The 22,111-nt window shown below is 46.4% G+C and overlaps 1 protein-coding gene across 3 annotated transcripts in view; it reads right to left on the reverse strand.

Annotated features, from left to right (window-relative positions):
- ASCC3 (activating signal cointegrator 1 complex subunit 3) overlaps nucleotides 1–22,111 on the reverse strand; it is an 841,816-nt gene that overhangs the window by 502,535 nt on the left and 317,170 nt on the right. The window lies entirely within an intron of this gene.

The following is a 22,111-nucleotide window of genomic DNA, read 5'->3' on the forward strand; positions in this document are numbered from 1 at the left end:
TCTTTTTGAAGATGTACCCTGTTGGAGAGCCTGCATTTTGTCAATTAGATTTCTAAATGAACCAAAAGTAGAAACAAGCTCATCCCTGACCGAAGTCAACATTTTTTGACATGAGGTCACTGGGTCATCCTTCACTAAAGCATCTATACATGTGCGACAAACTGCTTTGTTCCAAGTGGAGCTCAGTTTGTTACCGCACACCGCACACTTTCTCTTATGTGGCTGCGCTTGGGATTTTTCCTGGGTCTTGCCCTGGAAGACATAAAATAAATAACCCCCATAAGTAACAAACCACAAATAAATACTCCATCACCACGTGCAGGAGAAGGGAAAGTGTGTCCCCTAACACCAAATCCTATGATTGGGAGGGGGGGGGAAGAACACTCATCAGGATAGCAAAAAAGTCCATACTTAGAGCTTACCTGAGAGGTGCTGGTGTTGGAGGATGCATCTGCCTGAGAAGGAACTGCAGGAGAATCCATGCCGCCCGACTGGTATTCTAACAGCCTGTGCTGCTTCTACCAGCGATCACCAGCCAGCCATTTAAAGCTACTTTTTCGCGCCGTTTTGGAGACTGGAACCGCGTCTCCGGCGCCCGATGATGACGTCATATGACCCGGAAGCGACCCCTCCGGATCTTCCTGTGGGCCAGCTTGGAGCGCAGAAGCCCCGCCCCTCCAGCGCCAGTGACTTCCTGGAATCCTAGCACGAGACAGCCATGCTGTGTGCGGGACCCGTCACCATCAAACGGCTGCAGCGTTTGCCAAGACGCTAGGGACCCGACGCCATCCCGGTCTTGGCCCTCTCCAGGCACAGAAAAAAAAAGAGCCGCAGATTACCACCTCTCCAGTGGACACTGCACATGGCACGGAGGTTAGTTAAAAATAAGCACATACCCCATAACAGCCGTTAGAGCCTCTGCTCATGAGACCTAGGGGACCAGGTTCCTTGAAACATGTTACCCCCCGTCCGGAGGAAACACTAATACTGGCATGGGGCCTGGAGGACCGCCCTTTTATCTGGTGGGGGTTAACGTGTTTCCTGTCCTGGTAGGAGGAGCCCTAGGTCTCATGGGCTGTCCTGGAAGACGCTTGAGAGAAACGACATTTTCTGTGAAGTAAAAAATGACATTTTTGAAACTTCAATTTTCAAAGACGAAGTTGCCTACACACCATCGTTTTTCTCACAATGTTCTAGCAAAGCGAGGTTACGTTCTCACCACTTTTTCCATTGAAGCTCACTTCATAAGTAGCTTCTAGGCATGCGCGGGTGAAAAAACGTCGTTTTAAACGACGTTTTTGCTACACACGGTCAATTTCTGTGAAGTAAAAGTTGACGTTTTGAAAAACGACACATAAAATTGAAGCATGCTTCAATTTTTTTTGGTCGTTTTTTAGAAGACATAAAACAACGTTTTCCCCCACACACGGTCAATTAAAGTGATGTTTTTAAAAACGTCATTTTTTTTCATCACATAAAGTGATGGTGTGTACGCGGCATTAGTTGTTTTTTTTTTAATCAAAAGGTTTTTATTGCTCACATAACAAACAGTTACAGGAAAACAAAAAAGTGTACATTTACAGGAAAACAAAAAGCAGAATGAAATCTTGTACCTTACATTCCATCATATACATCAGAGATCCTCAAGAGACCACAGAGTCACAACCATAAAACATTTCTCCATCGCTTTATCTCCTTACCTCGGGGGGCCCACTGCCCCCACCACCCGTCCATTCCTTCCCTCCTCCCCCCTCCCCGGCCAGAAGGTCTCCCAGACGAAAAGGTAAGAATTATTTTCTGGCACAGACAACTGCCCCTACACTCCACCCAGCAGTCTTTCCTGTACCAGTTCCAAGGGGCTAAGACCAGGCGTCGCAAGCCATGGATCCCAGAGCCTAAGAAATTTCCCTGAGCTCCCTCTATGTTGGTATATGTACTTTTCCATCGTTAGGGTCCTGCCCATGTGTTGGACCCATGTTTTAAGAGACGGGGCTTCCCTTGACTTCCAGTGCAAGAGAATACGTTTTCTTGCCTGGAACAAAGCCCTGGCAATTGCCACCCTGGTGGTCCCCTCCTTGACTACCCCCTCCAGGACGCCCAACAGGCAATGAATCGGCTCCAATGGAACGTTGGTCTGGAACACCGAGTTCAGTGTAGCCAAGACCTCCGTCCAGTATCTGTGTAGCTTGGGACACCTCCAAAGTAGATGGATCAGATCTCCCTGGGCCGCCCTGCAGCGTCCGCAGAGCGGATCCGGAGCCCGGCCCATTCTAAAAAGTTTAACCGGAGTGTAATGCACCCGTAACAGGATATAAAGCTGGAAGACTCTCTGCGATACATTAAGCGAGCATGTGTTTACGGCCTGTAACGCCTCCTCCCACACCTCACCTTCCATGGGCCCCAGGTCCACCTCCCATTGTTCTACTACTCTCATAGGGTGTCCCTCGAGAAATGAAGCCAGAAGCATATTGTAACATAACGAAATCATGCCCTTAGTATCCCGTGTAGAGTACAACATTCGGAAAATCGGCGTGGGGGAATGAACCCATGCTGTATCTGCCCCCTGGGCCCTAACAGCATGCTGCAATTGTAAATAATAGAATAGCATGGTATGTGGTAGGTTAAATCTGGACTGTAGTGCGCTAAAAGAGAGTAAGGCCCCCCCCTGAAAGATATGTTTAAGGTGCGTGACCCCATAGGACCTCCACCTGCGGTCCTGGTCAATCCTGGCCAGTTCCTCATATGTGTCGTTTCCCCAAATGGGGCTAAATTCGGTGAACCCCACCACCTCTTGAAGCTGTCTAACTTTGTTCCAAACCTTCTGGATTAAAGCATACGTGGGCATACGTTTATTGGATCTTTGGAACTTACGAGCCTCCAGCCCCTCCGGAATCGTGACAGCTCCAGAGCCCTGCAGCATAAGCCTAGCCGCAGAGGCCTTGGGCATCGGTTCCATGGCTCCTATTAAATGCTGCAGCTGAGCCGCTAAGTAATATAACCAGGGATTAGGTAGTGCCAGGCCCCCTCCCTCCTTCGGGCGCTGAAGTTGTTCTAGTTTTATCCTAGGGGGCTTGGTGTGCCACAACAGCTGTCGAAAAAGGGAGTTGACTACACGGAATATTTTAAGGGTGATGACAATGGGCGCATTGTGAAGGAAATACAACAGTTGTGGCATTAGTATCATTTTGATAAGGTTGGTTTTACCCGCCAGTGACATCTTCAGTCTATTCCAGATTTGAATCTTGTCTCGAAATTTGGATAGTAGGGGGTGTATATTAAGCTTACAGTAATCTGTAATCGTGGGAGATATCCAGTCCCCAAGATACTTAAATGATGTTACTACGGGGACCGGGCACGGCAGACTGCTCCCATGCTCCGGCTCCCCATCCAGGAACATCAGGGCTGATTTTGTCCAGTTAATGGTGAGGCCCGAGAAGCGGCCAAAGTCAGTGATAATAGTCATTACCTGGCATAGGGAATCCTCTGCATCCTCCAAAAAGAGGAGCATGTCGTCCGCATATAGCATGATCTTTTCGTGCATATTATCATATCTGAACCCGCGAACCGCCTCGCAGTCCCTCACCAGGGCCGCAAGGGGCTCAATAGCCAGAGCGAAGAGCAGGGGGGACAGGGGACATCCCTGCCTGGTCCCCCTGCCCAGAGCAAAAGCCTGAGACATCCTATCAGCCATGCGTACAATTGCCTTGGGCTGAGCATACAAAAGACGTACCCACCTCAGGAACCTAGGGCCGAATCCAAATTTGGACAACACCTCCCAAAGATACCGCCAGCCGACACTGTCGAAGGCCTTGTTGGCATCTAGCGACAACAGTGCCCTAGTGCCGGCGGATCCCGAGGAGGTCTGCACATTCAGGTAGAGACGACGAAGATTCGTCGCAGTGGATTTACGCGGCATAAAGCCCGCCTGGTCAGAGTGTATAATGGATGTAATAATCTTGTTCACCCGCATGGCCAGTACCTTCGCAAGAATTTTAACATCGCTCTGTAGGAGCGATATAGGTCTATACGACCCAGGGTCCAATGGATCCTTGCCGGCCTTCAGAAGTAAAATAATGTTTGCTCTTGTCATGGAAGGGGGCAGGTCGCCAGTATCAAACGCGGAGTTGAACACCTCGAGCAGTTTGGGCAGCATCGCCTCCCCATACTGGGTATACACTTCTATGGGGATACCATTGTCGCCTGGGGCCTTGTATGTGGAGAAGGATGCAGCCGCCTCCCGGAGCTCCTCCAGGGAGAGCGGTGCCTCCAACTCAGACCGGGCCGTGTTACTCAAAACCGGGAGGGCCACTGCTTCCATATAGCACCGCAGCTCCTCATCCGTATATGTATCTCGCGCCTTGTAAAGTTCCGAATAGAAATTAGCGAGCTCCACCAGAATCATTTCCGGATCGTTCACCAGTCGTCCCTGCACATCCCGGATCGCTCCTATGGCAGGGGACGCCTGTTGAGACCTAGCGATTCTGGCCAGGAGACGACCCGTCTTTTCCCCCTCCTCATAATAAGCTTGCTGGGTAAAGAAACGTTTCTTCTCCGCGGCGGAGGATCTCAGCCGGTCCAGGGAGTCCTGGCCCGACGTCAATGCCTTCCTCGCGGAGTCCGATGGGTCCATAACATAGGTTAATTCCAGCTGTCTCACCTGATCCTCCACCCGCTCCAAGAGAGCGGATGAGTTGTGCTTAACGGCTGCAATTTCCTCAATAAATGTTCCCCTAAGACAGGCCTTGAAGGAGTCCCAGTTTAGGGCACGGTCCCCCTCTCCCCAGTTATCTATAAAGTACTGTTCTATCCTGCGTGTGACCTGGTCATGGGAGGTGAACAATTTCAGCCAGAAGGCATTCAATTTCCAAGGGGCCCTAGGCAGAGAGGAGACCGGGCGAGTCACCATGTGAGCCACCAGCGGAGAGTGGTCAGAGACCCCCCTCGGAAAGTACTCTGCCCTTGGAATCATATTCAGAGCCTGAGGGGACCCCACACAGAGATCAATACGGGACAATGAACCATGGGTCTTAGAGAAGCACGAGAATTGTTTAACAACAGGGTACCTAGCCCTCCAAATGTCTAACCACCCCACTTCTCCCAGCCATCTGCTCAGTATCGTTCCCCTGCCCCCCTGAGGAGCCTGAGCTGGGGGATGCCTATCCAACCTAGGGTCAATGCATGCATTGAAATCCCCCATTACCAGAACGGGGACATCAGGCTTATCGCCCAGGTATGACAGTAGTAGCTGTAACACCTCTCGAGAGAAGGGTGGGGGGATGTATACAAAAGCTAGTACCATGGTAACTGTAAACAACTTGCAATATAAAAACACATATCTGCCAAGAGTATCTATGGCTGCATCGATTTCCTGGTAGGCCAGGGAGCTATGCACCAGCACACTCACCCCCCGTGAATATGAGGTGTGAGTGGAGTGGTATGCCCTGCCCACCCAGGAAAATCCCAGACACCCCACCGTGTCCTTCGTAAGATGGGTCTCCTGCAAGCCCACGACTGCGGGGAGAAACTTTTTCAGTCCAGAACGAATCATGGTGCGCTTCAACGGGTCATGTACCCTGCGCACATTCCAAGTCACTACCGGGGTGGTGGCCATGGGTGAAACCAGAAGCGATCAATGGTCAAGGCCATGGGCCTTAGGGTCATCTCGGGTAGACAAAACCAGGTACATGACTGCAGTGAGTCCGGAAAAAAGATAGGTACTAAGTGTCGTTATCCTGTAAGCAACTGAGCAAAAGTTGTGAACAAAAAAGGGTGTTTTAGCAATGTCCACAGCACAGCCCCAGCCGGGGTGGAGGCGCTCCCTCTCCGCGACCCTCCAATGTGTGGATTCGGCAAACGATGCGTGCCAACCGGGCACAAACAAATACAATTCCCTAGCCAGGGTGAAACAGCGGCACTGATCAGCGCGCCGGTGCATGCCCCCCGCTGTAGCATAGATTCCAGGGGGGGTAAACTTCAACTGCCGAAGCTCTGTTCAATCGCTAATAACGTGTAAAACAGGTAAAATCCCGGTGAACAGGTAAAAACTTATCTTGTCTGCGGCGAAAACGGTAACGTGTGAAAGCAGCTGTGGGGCGTCAGTCTCCCTTGTGGTCCTCTCGGCGTCTTCTCAGGTCCTGCTCATTGTGGTCCAGCCACTGTGCGGCTTCTGCGGCTGATTCAAAGAAAGTGGCTTGGCCTCTCACTGTAACCCGCAGCTTCGCCGGGAACAGCATTGCATATGTAACTTGTACCTTCTGTAGGCGCTTCTTGACCTCCGCGAATTTAGCTCTCTTGCGCTGTACCTCAGCTGAGAAGTCCGGATAGAAAGAGACTCTGGCTCCGTTGTAATGCACCGATCCCCTCTCCCTGGCCAGCCGCAGGATTATCTCCCTGTCACGGTAGTTTAGGAGTCTGGCAAGCATGGATCTGGGGGGGCCACCAGGGGGAAGGGGCCTAGGAGGTGTGCGGTGTGCCCTCTCCACCGCGAACAGTGCGGTGAAGGCCTCTTTGCCAAATATGTCCTGGAGCCATGTCTCAACAAAGGCCGTGGGGTCCCTGCCTTCCGCCTTCTCTGGGAGCCCCACTATACGGACATTGTTCCTTCTCAGGCGGTTCTCAATGTCATCTGTTTTTGTGTTAGCCTGCGCGGATTGTTGCAGGGCAGATCTAGTGTCTCTGGTGAGGGGAGGGAGTGCGTCCTCCATGTCACTAATGCGGCCCTCCACAGCTGTGGTCCTCTCCCTGATCTTCTGGAGGTCATGGCGCAGGAGTGACACCGTTTCAGTGAGCTCTCCAAACTGGAGCTTCAGGCCATCCACTGCGGCAGTAACCGATGTGGTGCATTTCTGCACCGCACGGAGGATCTCGCTAAGCGTGGGTTGCGGGGAGTCCTCCTGCAGTTCCCCGAACATGTCCTGTATGGCATCTGAGGAGCTCTCAAGCGGTAGTGTGTCATCCATGGTCGCGTCGCCATGTTGACCCTGTACTCTCTGGGCCCAGGACAGCTGGGACGGAGCAGGAGAGCTGCTAGGGCCCTGCAATTTCTGCGTAAAATACAGCATGTCTCTGGGGGGATCCCTCCCCTGCTGCCTCTGCGTCTTAGGAGCCTTACCGCCGGCCTCCGTCTGCTTCTCCGCCCCACGCGCTGCTTTCGGCTGTTGTGAGGCCCCAGCGCCATCTTGGAGATCCATAGCCGGCGCTGCTGCGGCTCCTTTCTCAGGTTTGCGGGTCATCAGGACCACGCCAATCGTTCGAACGGTCTCCGCTACGGTCAGTGCAACAGCCGGGCACTAAAGAGTCAATTGCCTATGTCTGTAAGTACCGGGAACCGGATCGAATCAGGATCATTAGCGGGAGCTCCGTGCTAAGCGACCGCTCACATGCCCGTCCAGGCCACGCCCCCCCCCGCCCTATTAGTTGTTGATAAATCAGATAATGCATGATACCACTACAACAGGCTCCTGAATTGTATATACAGTAAAACCTTGGTTTGAGAGTGTTTTGCAAGACAAGCATTTTTTTTTATAAATTTTGACTTGGTACACAAGCGATGTCTTGATATAAAAGTAGCGTCATGTCACAACTGAGTATAACAAAGAAGAGAGGAGCCTCCAAGTGTAGCAATATGGTTACATTTAATGAAGGTACAACATTTAGTAACTTATTGCTACACTTAGGCCCCGTACACACGACCGAACATGTTTGCTGAAACTGGTCCGCGGACCAGTTTCAGCAGACATATTTGGTCGTCTGTACAGCCGAGCGGACAGGATTCCAGCGTACATTTGCCCGCCGGGCCTTTTTCGAGCGGGCAAATGTTTCTAAACTTGTTTAGAAACATGCCCGCTGGAATCCTGTCCGTCGGACATGTTCCGTCGTCTGTACAGACTTACCGTACATGTCCGAGCGGCCGCCATCCCTCGCATGCGTTGAATGACTTTGACGCATGCGTGGAAGCATTAAACTGCCAGGGCCGCGCACGTCGCTGCGGCCTCGTCGCCGCGTATCGTGTACGCTTGGATTTCTGTATGATGGTACAGCCATCATACAGAAATCTCCGGGCCGACATGTACGCTGAAAACGGTCCGGCGGACCGTTTTCATCGTACATGTTTGCCTGTCTGTACGAGGCCTTAGAGGTGCTTTTTCTCTAAAAAGCACTTTTGGGACCAATTTTGTCAAACTAGCCCCATACAAGTCTATCAAAAATCCTCAGAACAAGTAAGCCATCTATTATTACTGTTATTATCCATCGTTGCAAGTTACACAGGAGGAGACAGCACATAGGGAGAAAGAATGATAAAGCTGCACATGCATTTGGTAATTCAAAGTGAAGCCTACAAATGAGACGTCTCATTAGCTGGAGCAGATGGATAAAAATTAAAGGCTGAATCGCCAACTTTTAATTTCCCAGTAGCCAGGAAGAGCTTGGAGTCTTGCAGAGTATGACTGTTGAAAAACCAACATGAAAAGATTTTCTCCATCTGTCATAACACATGCCGGAGTGAAATACAACTACCTCCCACGGTCCTTTCTTCTGTAAATGGCAAGGATATGTGGAATGTGTATTAAACACATGAATATACAACTGTACCCATATATAATCATTTAAACTAGTTCTACATCAAGACAGTTGGCATTTAAGCAAAGAAAATTAAGATATCATGTTCCACTTCTAGTAAACTACCACTATTAGTCCTGTCTGTCAGACACAAGTACACCACTATATCGAATAAGAAAATTAATACCCAATATTGAAATGCAATTGTTTTTTTTTTTGTTTCTGCTTGATACCTTTTTAAAGAAATGTTGTAAGAATTCAATTTATTAGATTATAGAAACTTGAATGACATTGTTTTTTTTCTGCTTTTCAGGACAGATGCTTTCCAAGACAGATGCTTTCCAAATTCAACTTTGCACGTTTTTTTTTTTTTTTATCATTGAATATTAATATTTTGTCATGCAATAATTATATATATATATATATATATATATATATATATATATTATATATATATATATATATATATATACACACACACACAGTATCTCACAAAAGTGAGTACACCCACACATTTGTGTAAATATTTTATATCTTTTCATGTGACAACAATGAAGAAATTGCACTTTACTACAATGTAACATAGTGAGTGTACAGCGTGTATAACAGTGTACATTTTATGTCCCCTCAAAATAACTCAACACACAGCCATCAATGTCTAAACCGCTGGCAACAAAAGTGAGTACACCCTGTAGCAGAGCGTCCCAGAGAGAGCCAGGAAAAGTCATGTTCAGGGTTTATACATCATCCAGGCTCCTCTTCTACACATTCAGGAATCTTGGTCCTCTTCCCCAGGCTAATTTAAGCTCACCTGAGCAGCCAGCCTATGCGATTGTTCCTGTACAGCACCAACCTGTTGGCACAGAGCCATGGTTTGCTCCTGTGCGATAGTGTTGGCTTGTTGCTGTGCAGCGTTGGATAACACCAATTGCTTGAGGATTTGCTCTGTGTTTAGTCACTCTAGGTACTGGACTTTCAAGTAGTAACTTTATTACAGCTGCATGTAATCTCCACCATATGTAACCTGGGGGACAGGTAGCAGGTACAAAGCTCCCTGGGGTGAGCAGTCTTTAAGGCACAGATGCCAAATACACAGTGAGGTAGTGACAAACAGTGCAGTGTTTATTTGTGATATATATACGTCTATATACAGGTGCTGTACAGGGTTCCAGAAAAAAAAAATTGCCACACAAAAGCCTAGCCATGTCTCAGAACTAACTATACAATATTACTATGCAAGCCTTGTCAGCTTCCACATACACAGTTTAATAGCTTTTAACAACATTTTGCTCTCTTAGACAGAAGTTGTCTGATGTTCCCAGGCCAAGAGTACTGGCTGTCTGTCTCAGGTGAGTTTTAATTGGCCTGGGTGAGAGGACCAAGATTGGAACTGGACCATGGATCAGAGATCCCTGAATGTGTATGAGAGGATCCCAGGAGACATACAGCAGGGATCGAAAGTTTGGGCACCCCAGGTAAAAATTAATTAAATAAAATTTCAGCAAATTGTGGATGGTAACTTGATGCCATCTGTGAAAAAGCTGAAGTTAAAGAGAGGATGGCTTCTACAAATGTATAATGATCCTAAACACACCTCAAAATCCACGGGGGATTACATCAAGAGGCGTAAACTGAAGGTTTTGCCATTGCCTTCGCAATCTCCTGACCTCAACATAATTGAAAAATCTATGGATAGACCTTAAAAGAGCAGTGCGTGACAGACAGCCCAGAAATCTCAAATAACTGGAAGACTTTTGTAAGGAAGAATGGGAAAAGATACCTCAAACAAGAATTGAAAGACTCTTGGCTGGCTACAAAAAGTGTTTACAAGCTGTGATACTTGCCAAAGGGGGCAGTACAAGATATTAACTTTGCAGGGTGCCCAAACTTTTACAGACACCATTTTTTTGTTTTATGTAATTTTGAAAGTGTAAATGATGGAAATTAAAAAAAAAAGATTTTAATATTATAAGAATGTCTAATCTGTAATTTGATGCCTTTTGGAGATTTTTCCATCTTTCCTTGGCTTCGTTATGCAGATTAATACACATTTTTACCTGGGGTGCCCAAACTTTCGATCCCCACTGTATAAACCCCAAACAGGACTGTCCCCGCCTCTCTGGGACACTCTGCTACTATATATATATATATATATATATATATATATATATATATATATATATATATATATATATATATATATATATATATATATATATATATATAACCTAAAAGATGCCTGCTCGCATTTTGCGAGTGGATTCTAAAGTCTGGTGAGGAAGGGCTGCCTGGGAGTCGGGGGGCGAGCCGTGAGCCTGTGTCAAACAGGAGTCCTTCTCCCAGCGATCACCGAGGCCGGAGTTTAGAGGTGTTTAGAGCGCAGCGGGGGGAACAGAGATAACCGCTTTCATTTAAATAGCTGTGTTCCCCCGCCGCTCGCTGTCTGATACAACCCTGCCCCCTGCTCCTGGGACTTTGATTGACAGATCACCCGTCACTGGGATTGGACGGGTGATCTGTCTATCAAAGTTCCCCGGGCCAGGGGGTGGGGCTGTATATGACCTTGTGCAGCGGGAACACAGCTATTGAAATGAAAGCTGTTATCACTGTGTTCCCCCGCTGCACTCTGATCACCTGGGTGGCTTTCCTGTTCCTCTCCTCGGCTGCACAGGTAGGCTGTAAGGTGGACACAAGGCTCCATGTTGGGCACTGAGCACACGGCTGCAAGGTGGACACAAGGCTCCATGGTGGGCACTGGGCACACGGCTGCAAGGTGGACACAAGGCTCCATGGTGGGCACTGGGCACATGTCTGCAAGGTGGACACAAGGCTCCATGGTGGGCACTGGGCACACACCTGCAATGTGGACACAAGGCTCCATGGTGGGCACACAGCTGCAAGGTGGACACAAGGCTCCATGGTGGGCACTGGGCACATGGCTGCAAGGTGGACACAAGGCTCCATGTTGGGCACTGGGCACACGTCTGCAAGGTGGACACAAGGCTCCATGGTGGGCACTAGGCACACAGCTGCAAGGTGGACACAAGGCTCCATGGTGGGCACTGGGCACACGGCTGCAAGATGGACACAAGGATCCATGGTGGGAACTGGGCACACGGCTGCAAGGTGGACACAAGGTTCCATGGTGGGCACATGGCTGTAAGGTGGACACAAGGCTCCATGGTGGGCACTGGGCACACACCTGCAATGTGGATACAAGGCTCCATGGTGGGCACTGGGCACACGGCTGCAAGGTGGACACAAGGCTCCATGGTGGGCACTGGGCACACACCTGCAATGTGGACACAAGGCTCCATGGTGGGCACACAGCTGCAAGGTGGACATAAGGCTCCATGGTGGGCACTGGGCACACGGCTGCAAGGTGGACACAAGACTGCATTGGTGGGCACTGGGCACACAGCTGCATGGTGGACACAAGACTGCATTGGTGGGCACTGGGCACGGCTGCATGGTGGACACACCACTGCATTGGTGGGCACTGGGCGCATGGCTGCATGGTGGGCACAAGGCTGCATGGTGGCCACTGGGCACACGGCTGCATTGGTGGGCACAAGTCTGCATTGGTGGGCACTAAGCACAATGCTGCAATGGTGGGCACAAGGCTGCATTGGTGGACACTAGGCACAAGGTTGCATCGGTGGGCACACAGCGCCTGCATTGGTGGGCATTGATACAGTTGTTGTTAATATTTATTTTAATAACTTAATTTTGCATTATACATTTGAGTGTCATTTTATGAGAGCGTGTTTAGGGGCTGAATTAGGGGCGGGCTGGGTGGGACAACTGGTGGCGAGTAACCCTTGAAGCCTGGCTAGTAGCTCAGGACTTGAAATTTTGAGCCCTGATCTATACTATGAAACTTTACTGATACAAAATTATCACCATGTAGGGGGACAATAATATATGTCTATGAGGAGTCTATATTCCCTCACTACATATGAAAATGATGCTTTCTGATAAGTAGCTTTGTGAGAATGGTTTTGTCTACCGTACAACTTCTCCATTAGCTAGATTTGAATAATTGTAAACTGTATACTTTTTATTCAACAGAAACCAATCACCAAGTCAGCTTTTGACAAATCACTTTACTTACATGAAAGTGATTTCTTGATATGAGTCAAAACACACTGTTACTCTTTGCATATCATTTACAGACCACTGTAGAGACATAGTGCACTCATAACACAGTACTGTCCCCCAATAAAAATTATTGTTGTTTTTTTCACCTATATCAAGTATAAATTATTTCTTAATAACCTAAACAATACACAAGAACTATCACTAATGACCTCTGTAATAACATTCAGTAATATACAGCTCAATGAAAATGAGCAGTCACATTTGGTTAATGCTACTAAACCAAAGAACCTGCAACTAAATTACCTTGCAGCCTTAGTTCTGTATTGCTTTTAAAATAATGCTTTACTAAGTGCTCCATGCTCAGTATAAATCATGTGCAGTATCTAGAATGTCTATTGCTCGTAGAGGTAACAACTTTGTAATGTCCATGAATACAGTAATTACATAACTATAGAATGTGTATATTACACTATTTGTGTTCTACTAAATTTGTCATGTGTAAAATGCATCTGTTAAACTATTAACTCATCATTTCCAGTGTGGAATATGCCTCCTTAAAGTGTTACTAAACCCACAACAGTAAAGTCAGTGTTTATATGCAGTAAAGCATGCTGGTTATACTCACTGTGGAACCTAAGGAGTTGTGTATAAAGGCTGTGTGCTGTGTGATCCTGTCTTCTCTGATCCTCCCCTTCTTTAACTGACCCCAACCCATCTCTAGATAGAACAGAGCAATAGGAGTCAGGCTGCACATGCTCAGTTTGGTGTGTATTGCTAGAGTTTTTTTTTTGAGAGAGAGAGAGAGTGCATGTGATCAGCACAGGGCCAATCAATATTGTCCAGACATGATCAGGGGAGAATGAAAACTCCTCTTATATAAAGCTGATGAGAAAGGGTATTTTGCAGTTTATATATACTAAAACTATTGCATTTCCATGTTATGTGTACTATGGGACACCCAATATAGTGAATGCAGGTTTTGGGTGTAGAAACACTTTAAGCTATAGTAGCTCCATACAGGGAACAAATAAAAGACACACATGCCTATATGCATTTCTTTGTCTGAAACACTAGAAATGCAATACTACAAAAAAAGATACATCAATTAAATACCCCAGATTGTTTAAATACAGCTTCAAACAATCATACTGAAATCTGAACAGCTCATCAATGGAAACAGTTATTTAATACATTTGTATTTATTTTTTTGGTATGCATGTGTGCTTTATTTATATAAAAGGCTTATGTGATCTGTAAATGTCCTTGTAAGAGAACTGTTAGAGCTGTCCCCGCAAATTTGCTGCAACGTGCGCGCGCTTGCGTGCGAATTCGCGGCAACGTGCGCACGTGCACAGGAGCGAGCCCATGGGTCCCTTGGCGCCAAACTGCCTATTTAAAGGGTGCACTGACCCCAGCCTAGTGCTGACGGATCTCAGTGGTTCCGGTCCCTGTTTCTTGTGCCTGTTCCTGTGCTTCCGATTCTGGTTACTGAACCTCGGCTCCCCTGACCCTGCTTTTGGACTCGCTTCACCTCTGACTCTTAGTTCCTGATCTTGGCTTCCTACGTGACCCTGCTTCCTGCCTGATGACTTTGTGCCTCACTGCCCACTCGCTGCTGAACCCGACTTCCCATGTGACCACGCTCCTGTCTCCTGTTTTGCTCCGCCCAACTTCCCATCCAGCCGATCTGCACCCTCCTCATTTAGGTGCAGTCCATCCCTTCTATAGTACTGGTGACCGATTGAGAAGTTGACCCAGTCCTCCATGAATCCAAACCTCTGCTTACTACACCAGCTCCTCAGCCACTTGTTTATTTCCCTAATCTATCTCTGCCTTTCTGGTGTGGCTCGAGGTACCAATGATATTCCTGAGAATACTACCTTGGAGGTCCTTTTCCTCAATTTAGCTCCCAAGTCCCTAAAATTGTTCTTTAGGACACTCCATCTGCCTCTGACTTTGTCATTGGTGCCAATGTGCACCATGACAGCCAGTTCTTCCCCTGCCCCTCCAAGTAATATGTTCACCAGAACCGTGATGTGCCGAACCCGAGCGCCCGGTAGACAACATTCAGTTTGGCACTTCAGGTTTGTTACAAATTGTCCTCTTGGTCCTAAGAATTGAGTCCCCTACCACCAGAATTTGTCTTCCCTTTCCCTTTGCTTCCCCCCACTCTCACTGGTGGAGTTATTCCCCCTGGCAGCTAGGAGAGTACCTCAGCTGCAGTGGTGCTGGTCCCTGACTGGTTTCACCAATGTCACTCAATAGAGCATACTAATTGGGATGTTCCAGCCTGGATAGGCCTCCCTGGCACTTCCCCCTATACCCTTCCTGACTGTCACCCATCTTCCTCTTTGTCTCCACCCGCCTCTGTGCTTGCCCCTGCCGGGTACATTCCCGTCTCTCCTTTAGTATGGGGGTTTTCTCAGTGCTGACAGTTGCTTCCCCAGATTCAGAACCTGGGATTCCAGAAAAACAATGTGCTTACATTTTGCCCAGCAGTATTCACCCTTGATCGGGTGATCAAGGAACGCATACATGCTGCAAGATGTACACTGAGTAGCATTTTCACCCCGCCAGGCATCGTACCTACTAATTTATTAAGGATTTGGGATTATACACTGTCCAAATTACCTAACTAGCTTCCTGAAGATCTGAAAAAATAAGAATTGTTGCTCTACGTAAAGATGGCCTAGGCTATAAGCAGATTGCAAAGACCCTGAAACTGAGCTGCAGCACAGTGGCCAAGACCATACAGCGGTTTTACAGGACAGGTTCCACTCAGAACAGGCCTTGCCATGGTCGACCAAAGAAATTAAGTGCATGTGCTCAATGTCATATCCAGAGGTTGCCTTTGGGAAATAGACAAATGAGTGCTGCCAGCATTGTTGCAGAGGTTGAAGGGCTTGGGGTTCAGCCTGTCAGTGCTCAGACCATACACTGCATCAAACTGGTCGGCATGGCTGTTGTCCCAGAAGGAAGCCTCTTCTAAAGATGATGCACAAGAAAGCCTGCAAACAGTTTGCGGAAGACAAGCAGACAAAGGACATGGATTATCGGAACCATGTCCTGTGGTCTGATGAAACCAAGATAAACTGATTTGGTTTAGATGGTGTCAAGTGTATGTGGCGACAACCAGTTGAGGAGTACAAAGACAAGTGTGTCTTGCCTACAGTCAAGCATGGTGGTGGGAGTGTAATGGTCTGGGGCTGCATGAGTGATGCTGGCACCGGGGAGCTAGAGTTCATTGAAGGAACCATGAATGCCAACATGTACTGTGACATACTGAAGCAGAGCCTGATCCACCTCCCAACATGATAACGACCCCAAACACACCTCAAAGATAACCACTGACTTGCTAAAGAAGCTGAGGGTAAAGGTGATGGACTGGCCAAGCATGTCTCCAGACCTAAACTCTACTGAGCATATGTGGGGCTTCCTCAAAACGGAAGGTGGAGGAGCACAAGGTCTCTAACATCCACCAGCTCAGTAATGTTGTCATGGAGGAGTGGAAGAGGACTCCAATGGCAAGCTGTGAAGCTCTGGTGAACTCCATGCACAAGAGGGTTAAGGTAGTGCTGGAAAATAATGTATAAAGTATTAACAAAATATTAACACTTTAGGCCCAATTTGGACATTTTCACTTAAGGGTGTACAAACTGTTGATGCCAGCAGTTTAGACATAAATGGCTGTGTGTTGCGTTATTTTTCAGGGGACAGAACATTTACACTGTTATACAAACTGTACACTCACTACTTTACATTGTAGTAACGTGTAATTTCTTCAGTGTTGTCACATGAAAAGATATAATAAAATATTTTCAAAAAATGTGAGGGGTGTACTCACTTTTGTGAGATACTGTATGTTTCAATAGTTTCTGACCAATTTATGAATAGAAGAAAAAAAAAAAACTTCTCACCTGCTGTCATAAAGCAGACACCCTCCACCCCATACAGACATTGAAACATTGGCTGTCCAACTTTAATCCTTCATAGGTCATTTGTTAATAGAGCAGAGGTAGCAAAGAATGCATAAAGACAGACAATTCTACTGCTTGCCAAAGCAACACACATGTTGAATGAATGAATGAATGAATGAATGAATGAATGAATGAAAAATTTATATAGCGCGGCACATGCGAACTGAATCGCCTCTGGGCGCTTGTTGATTAAGTCTCATGCCTTTCAAAAAAGCAGGGTTTTGATCTGCCTTCTGAAAGACAGGTGGTTTTGCTCCAACCGAATGCTGGTTGGTAAGGCATTCCAAAGCCTGGGGCCCTGGAAAGCAAACCTTCTTTCTCCTTTGGACTTGTATTTGGTTATAGGAACCTTGACCAGATTTTGGTCGGTGGAACGCAAAATGCGACTGCAATTGTGCAGTTTGATCTTGTCGCATAGATATCTAGGAGCCTTCCCATGGATGCACTTATGTGTCAGGCAGAGTGCTTTGAATGCAATTCTGTCCTTCACTGGCAGCCAGTGAAGGGATCTCAGTGAAGGTGAGATTGATTCCCAAGATTTTTTCCCAGTCACCAGTCTGGCGGCCGTATTCTGTACGACTTGGAGACGAGCGATTTGGTACTTGGGTAGCCCGAGGTAAAGGGCATTTGCATAGTCCAGTCTGGAATTCACGATTGTTCCCACCACGACTGCTACGTCTTCTTTAGGAATAAATGGAATCAGTCTGCGTAGTAGGCGCATCAAATGGTGCGCCCCGCTGACTACGGACCCTATTTGTGCGTCCATTGTCATGAAGGTGTCAAACGTGACTCCCAGACTTTTGACTTTGGAGCTAGGTGCGATGATTTGTCCCAGAATGGGAGATGGTGTCCAGTTTGTTGTCGGTGGTTTCTTCCGCCTGGCATCAAAGATAAAGAGTTCTGTTTTAGCATTATTGAGTTTGAGATAACTCTTAGACATCCAGTTTTCTATTGAAGAGAGACATTTCTCTAATCTTAGATGATGATCCTTTTTGTGGCAGATGCGAAAATACAACTGCGTGTCGTCTGCATAAGAGTGATAAAGTAGTTCATGGCTACTGATTATATCAAAGAGAGGACGAAGATAGATATTAAACAGCACTGGAGACAAGGGGGATCCTTGGGGGACCCCACATGTCACCGTGCGTTTTTCCGATGTGAAGGATCCCAGTTTCACTGTTTGTGATCGGTTTCCAAGAAACGAGGAGAACCATGGTAAGGCATCTTCTGAGACTCCGGCGACTTCTGTTAGTCGTCTCAGTAGCAATTTGTGGTCTACTGTGTCAAAAGCAGCGCTTAGGTCCAGCAGAACCAGGAGAGATGATTCTCCTTCGTCTGCGGCCTCAAGCGCATCGTCCCATATTTTCAGTAAGGCCGTTTCTGTCCCGTGTCCGGGACGGAACCCGGATTGAAATGGATCGAGTAGATTTTGGGTGTCCAGATGCTGTTGCAGCTGATTTACCACCACTTTCTCCATTATCTTGGACAGAGCATTTAGACCTGTTATGGGACGGCGGTGAGTTGGGTCCATAGGATCCAAATTAGGTTTTTTCAAGATCGGCAGAATTGTGCCCTCTTTCAGCAGGGAAGGCACTATGCCTTCCTTAAATGACTGATTTATAAGCTGCGTGATCGGAGGCGCCAGGATGTCGGCACATTCCTTCAGTAGCTTGGTGGGAATGATGTCATTCGGTGCTGTGCTGTTCTATAGTGGTTTGACAGTTGTGCTGTTTTTTTTTTTTTTTGGTTGTTTGTTTTTTGGATGGAGACATGACATTTTTTTGGTTTTGTTTGGGGGCATGTAAAGCATTGCACCCACAATCAGTAGGTTCTAACTTTTCCACATACTACATAATATACATGGATTTGGATTTTATTTGTTTTACCAAAGAATCATACAATACATTTATAAATAAAGATTATTTATTTGCATATTGTTTTCATAATTTTGAGACTTTTTTCATTCATATAGCAAAAAAATTATAATCCTGTGGTGATTAAATACACCAATCTATCTATCTCAAGGGAAATTATAGAACTGTAAATTGGGTACAGTGTTGCATGCCTAATTGTCATTCAAAGTGACAGTGTTCAAAACAGAAAAATGGCCTTGGCAGGAAGTGGGTGAAAGTATCCAGTTTTGAAGTGATTAAGCTGCATTAGGACATCCATGCTGAAATATTCTCACCATTATCCAAAGCTAAACTATAAGCACACATACAGAAATAGTTTCATCCAGTTATGTTATTTAAAAAAAAAACAATGCAATGCATATTTACAAAACAGTGAGCTAGATTCACAGAACACTTACGTCGGCGTCTCTACAGATACGCAGCGTAAGTGAACAGATGTGCCGTCGTATCTATGCGCCCTATTCTCTATACTAGATACGCCTGAATTCTGGCCTCATCCGACCGACTTAAGTCTCCTACGCCGTCGGAAATTGGGTGCATATTTATGCTGGCCGCTAGGGGCGCTTCCATTGATTTACGCGCCGAATATATAAATGACCTAGATATGTTTATTCACGAACGCACTTGCGCCCGGCACTGTAATCTACGCCGTTTACGTAAGGCTGGGCGTAGGTGACGTTCACGTCGAAAGCATTGAGCCGACGTATCTTAGGGAGTATATGCAACGTGATTCTGAGCATGCGTGCATACGCCGTTCGATCGGCCCTTCATTTACATGGGGTCACGGTTAATTTAAATGTAGCACGCCCACTACCTGCCTACTTTGAATTAGGCGGGCTTACGCCGACCATATTACGCTACGCCGCTGCAGCGTACGGGGGCGAGTGCTTTGTGAATACTGCTGTGGGCTCTCGATATGCTACGCCGGCAAAACTATGCGCCAAGCTACCTGAATCTAGCTCAGTGTCTATAAGTCTAAGGTGCCAACCAGTGGCCCGGGGGCCACATGTGGCCCGCGGAGCCCGCTGATGTGGCCCTCCACCTCCTGCTCTGGGATGGCAGATTGGCAAGCCCAGATCACGGGTTGCTGACCCGCCATCCCAGAGCAGCAGTTTTGTGAATGAAGCCGCTGGTAGAGGAAGCAAGTGGCTGCAGAGCAGAGCCACATAAGCCGTATAGCGCCAACTCACAGGTGGAGTGATACCAAATGCACTCTGCCTGGGACAGCAACAGCCGGTAAAACCTGAATGGAAAACTGTTATTAAAGGTAAGTTTACTACTAAATCCACAGTATATATATATATATATATATATATATATATATATATATATATATATATATAGGTATATCTGTTCTGCAGTGGTTATTGGGCTGCTTTCAAACTGATCCGCATGTGCAGTGCAGCTGCAGGTTACCTGCACTGAGCCATAGACTTTTGTTATTACCTGCGGGTTTGTTGCGTTTTCAGAAAGTGTGCCACACCTGCTGGAAATAATAATAGTTTACGGCAAAGTGCAGCTAACCCGCATAAAATCCACGGGTGCACTGTGCTGCACCCGCAGTTTGGGCAAATCACATGTGCATCAGTGTGAAAGCAAGCTTAGACCCCTTTCACATGGTCAGTTCAACCCAATCGGACTCACACCCGCCTACCTAATAAAAACAATAAAAATAAATAGAAATGGATCTGTCCCCTTCCGCCTGGGCAGATTGGATCAGAGGGCCCATAGGAGTAGAGTGGGCTGTGTCCATGGACACGGAACCGTCATCCTCTCGCTCTGCTCATTGTGGCCCACGACCGGTTACCATTTCACTTAAGTGGCCCTCGCTCTTCAAAAGGTTGGGCACCCCTGGTCTAAGGTCTCATGCACACTGGACATTATAAAAATGCCATTAGTGTTAGCTGTAGGATGAGTTTTGCAGCATTTTTGCAGTAGTGTTTTTCAGCTGTAGCGTTTTTTAGCAAAATTATACTCCCACAAAAGCTTATGGCTCAAACGCTGATAAACGCAGAATAGCCATGTTCTTAACCACTAGCCGACCAGCCGCCGTATAACTGTTATACGGCGGCAGGTCGGCTCGGCTGCGCAAAATCACGTAGCTATACGTAATTTGGCATTGCAGCCAATAGGGGCACGTGCTCGCCCCCTAGTCTTAACCCCTTCCCTGCCAGTGGCATTTTTACAGTAATCAATGCATTTATATAGCACTGATCGCTATAAAAATGCCAATGGTCCCAAACATGTGTCAAAAATGTCCGAAGTGTCCGCCATAAGGTCGCAGTACCGATAAAAATTGCTGATCGTTGCCATTACTTGTAAAAAAAATAATATATAAAAAAAAATGCCATAAAACTGTCCCCTATTTTGTAAACGCTATAATTTGTGCGCAAACCAATAAATAAACGCTTATTGCGATTTTTTTTACGAAAAATATGTAGAAGAATACGTATCGGCCTAAACTGAGGAAAAAATGTTTTTTATATATTTTTGAGGGATATTTATTACAGCAAAAAGAAAAAAATATTCTTTTTTTTTTTCAAAATTGTCGCTCTATTTTTGTTTATAGCGCAAAAAATGAAAACAGCAGAGGTGATCAAATACCACCAAAAGAAAGCTCTATTTGTGGGGAAAAAAGGACGCCAATTTTGTTTGGGAGCCACGTCGCACGACCGCGCAATTGTCAGTTAAATCAACGCAGTGCTGAATCGCAAAAAGGGGGCCGGTCATTGACCAGCAAAATGGTCCGGAGCTGAAGTGGTTAAGCTTTTATCAAAGTTGGGGCTTTTTTTTTTTTCCCAGCTGGAAAATCTCCTCTTCGAACCCCCTTGTTCTGTTTTTTTTTTTTTTTTGTTCGTTGTTTGATGGGATAAAATGAATAATGCCTTTTAAATTGTTTATACATATATAAACAGGTGGGCTATGGACGGAGAGTCAGCTCTGGCTCAGCTGCTCTTTACCCCAACCCCTCAATAGGCCAACACTCAATTATAGATTGGGAACTGAGTGTATAAAGCAAGAAGCTTTACTGACTTGTGCGGCCAAGTAGGGGTTGGTTGTAGAGTTATTAGGGAATTTGTGTACTGTTTTTTTTTTTTGTTTGTTTTTTTTTTTTGTATGTTTTCCTTTCCCTTTTTTTTTTTCTGTGTTGGGTGGTTTTTTTTTGTGTTTTTGTTTGTTTTTTTCTTCATCTCTCTTTCTCTCCCTCTCTCTCCCTCTCTTTTTGCCCTCTCCTCCTCAGCTATCTATTTTTATTGGAAGAATATTGTTATTCTTTACTCTCTCTCTTTAGACCCTTTGTCCTGTTGATCCTCCATTCAAACTTCGATCAGCTTCAAACGGGGTAAGGTAGGAAAGGAAAAAAATGGAAACTGTGCAGATTATGTCATTTAATGTCAAAGGATTAAACACTCCTGAAAAACGCCGAATGTTAGTACAGGATCTTAAGAGATATCAAGTCGATATTGCCTTTATTCAAGAAACTCATTTTAAAGAGGAAAAGTTGAATCTACTTAGGAGTAGAGAATATTCAACGGTATACCATTCAACTAACCCAGAGGA

The sequence above is a fragment of the Rana temporaria genome, chromosome 4 (genome assembly GCF_905171775.1).
Source record: "Rana temporaria chromosome 4, aRanTem1.1, whole genome shotgun sequence".
NCBI lineage: Eukaryota > Metazoa > Chordata > Amphibia > Anura > Ranidae > Rana > Rana temporaria.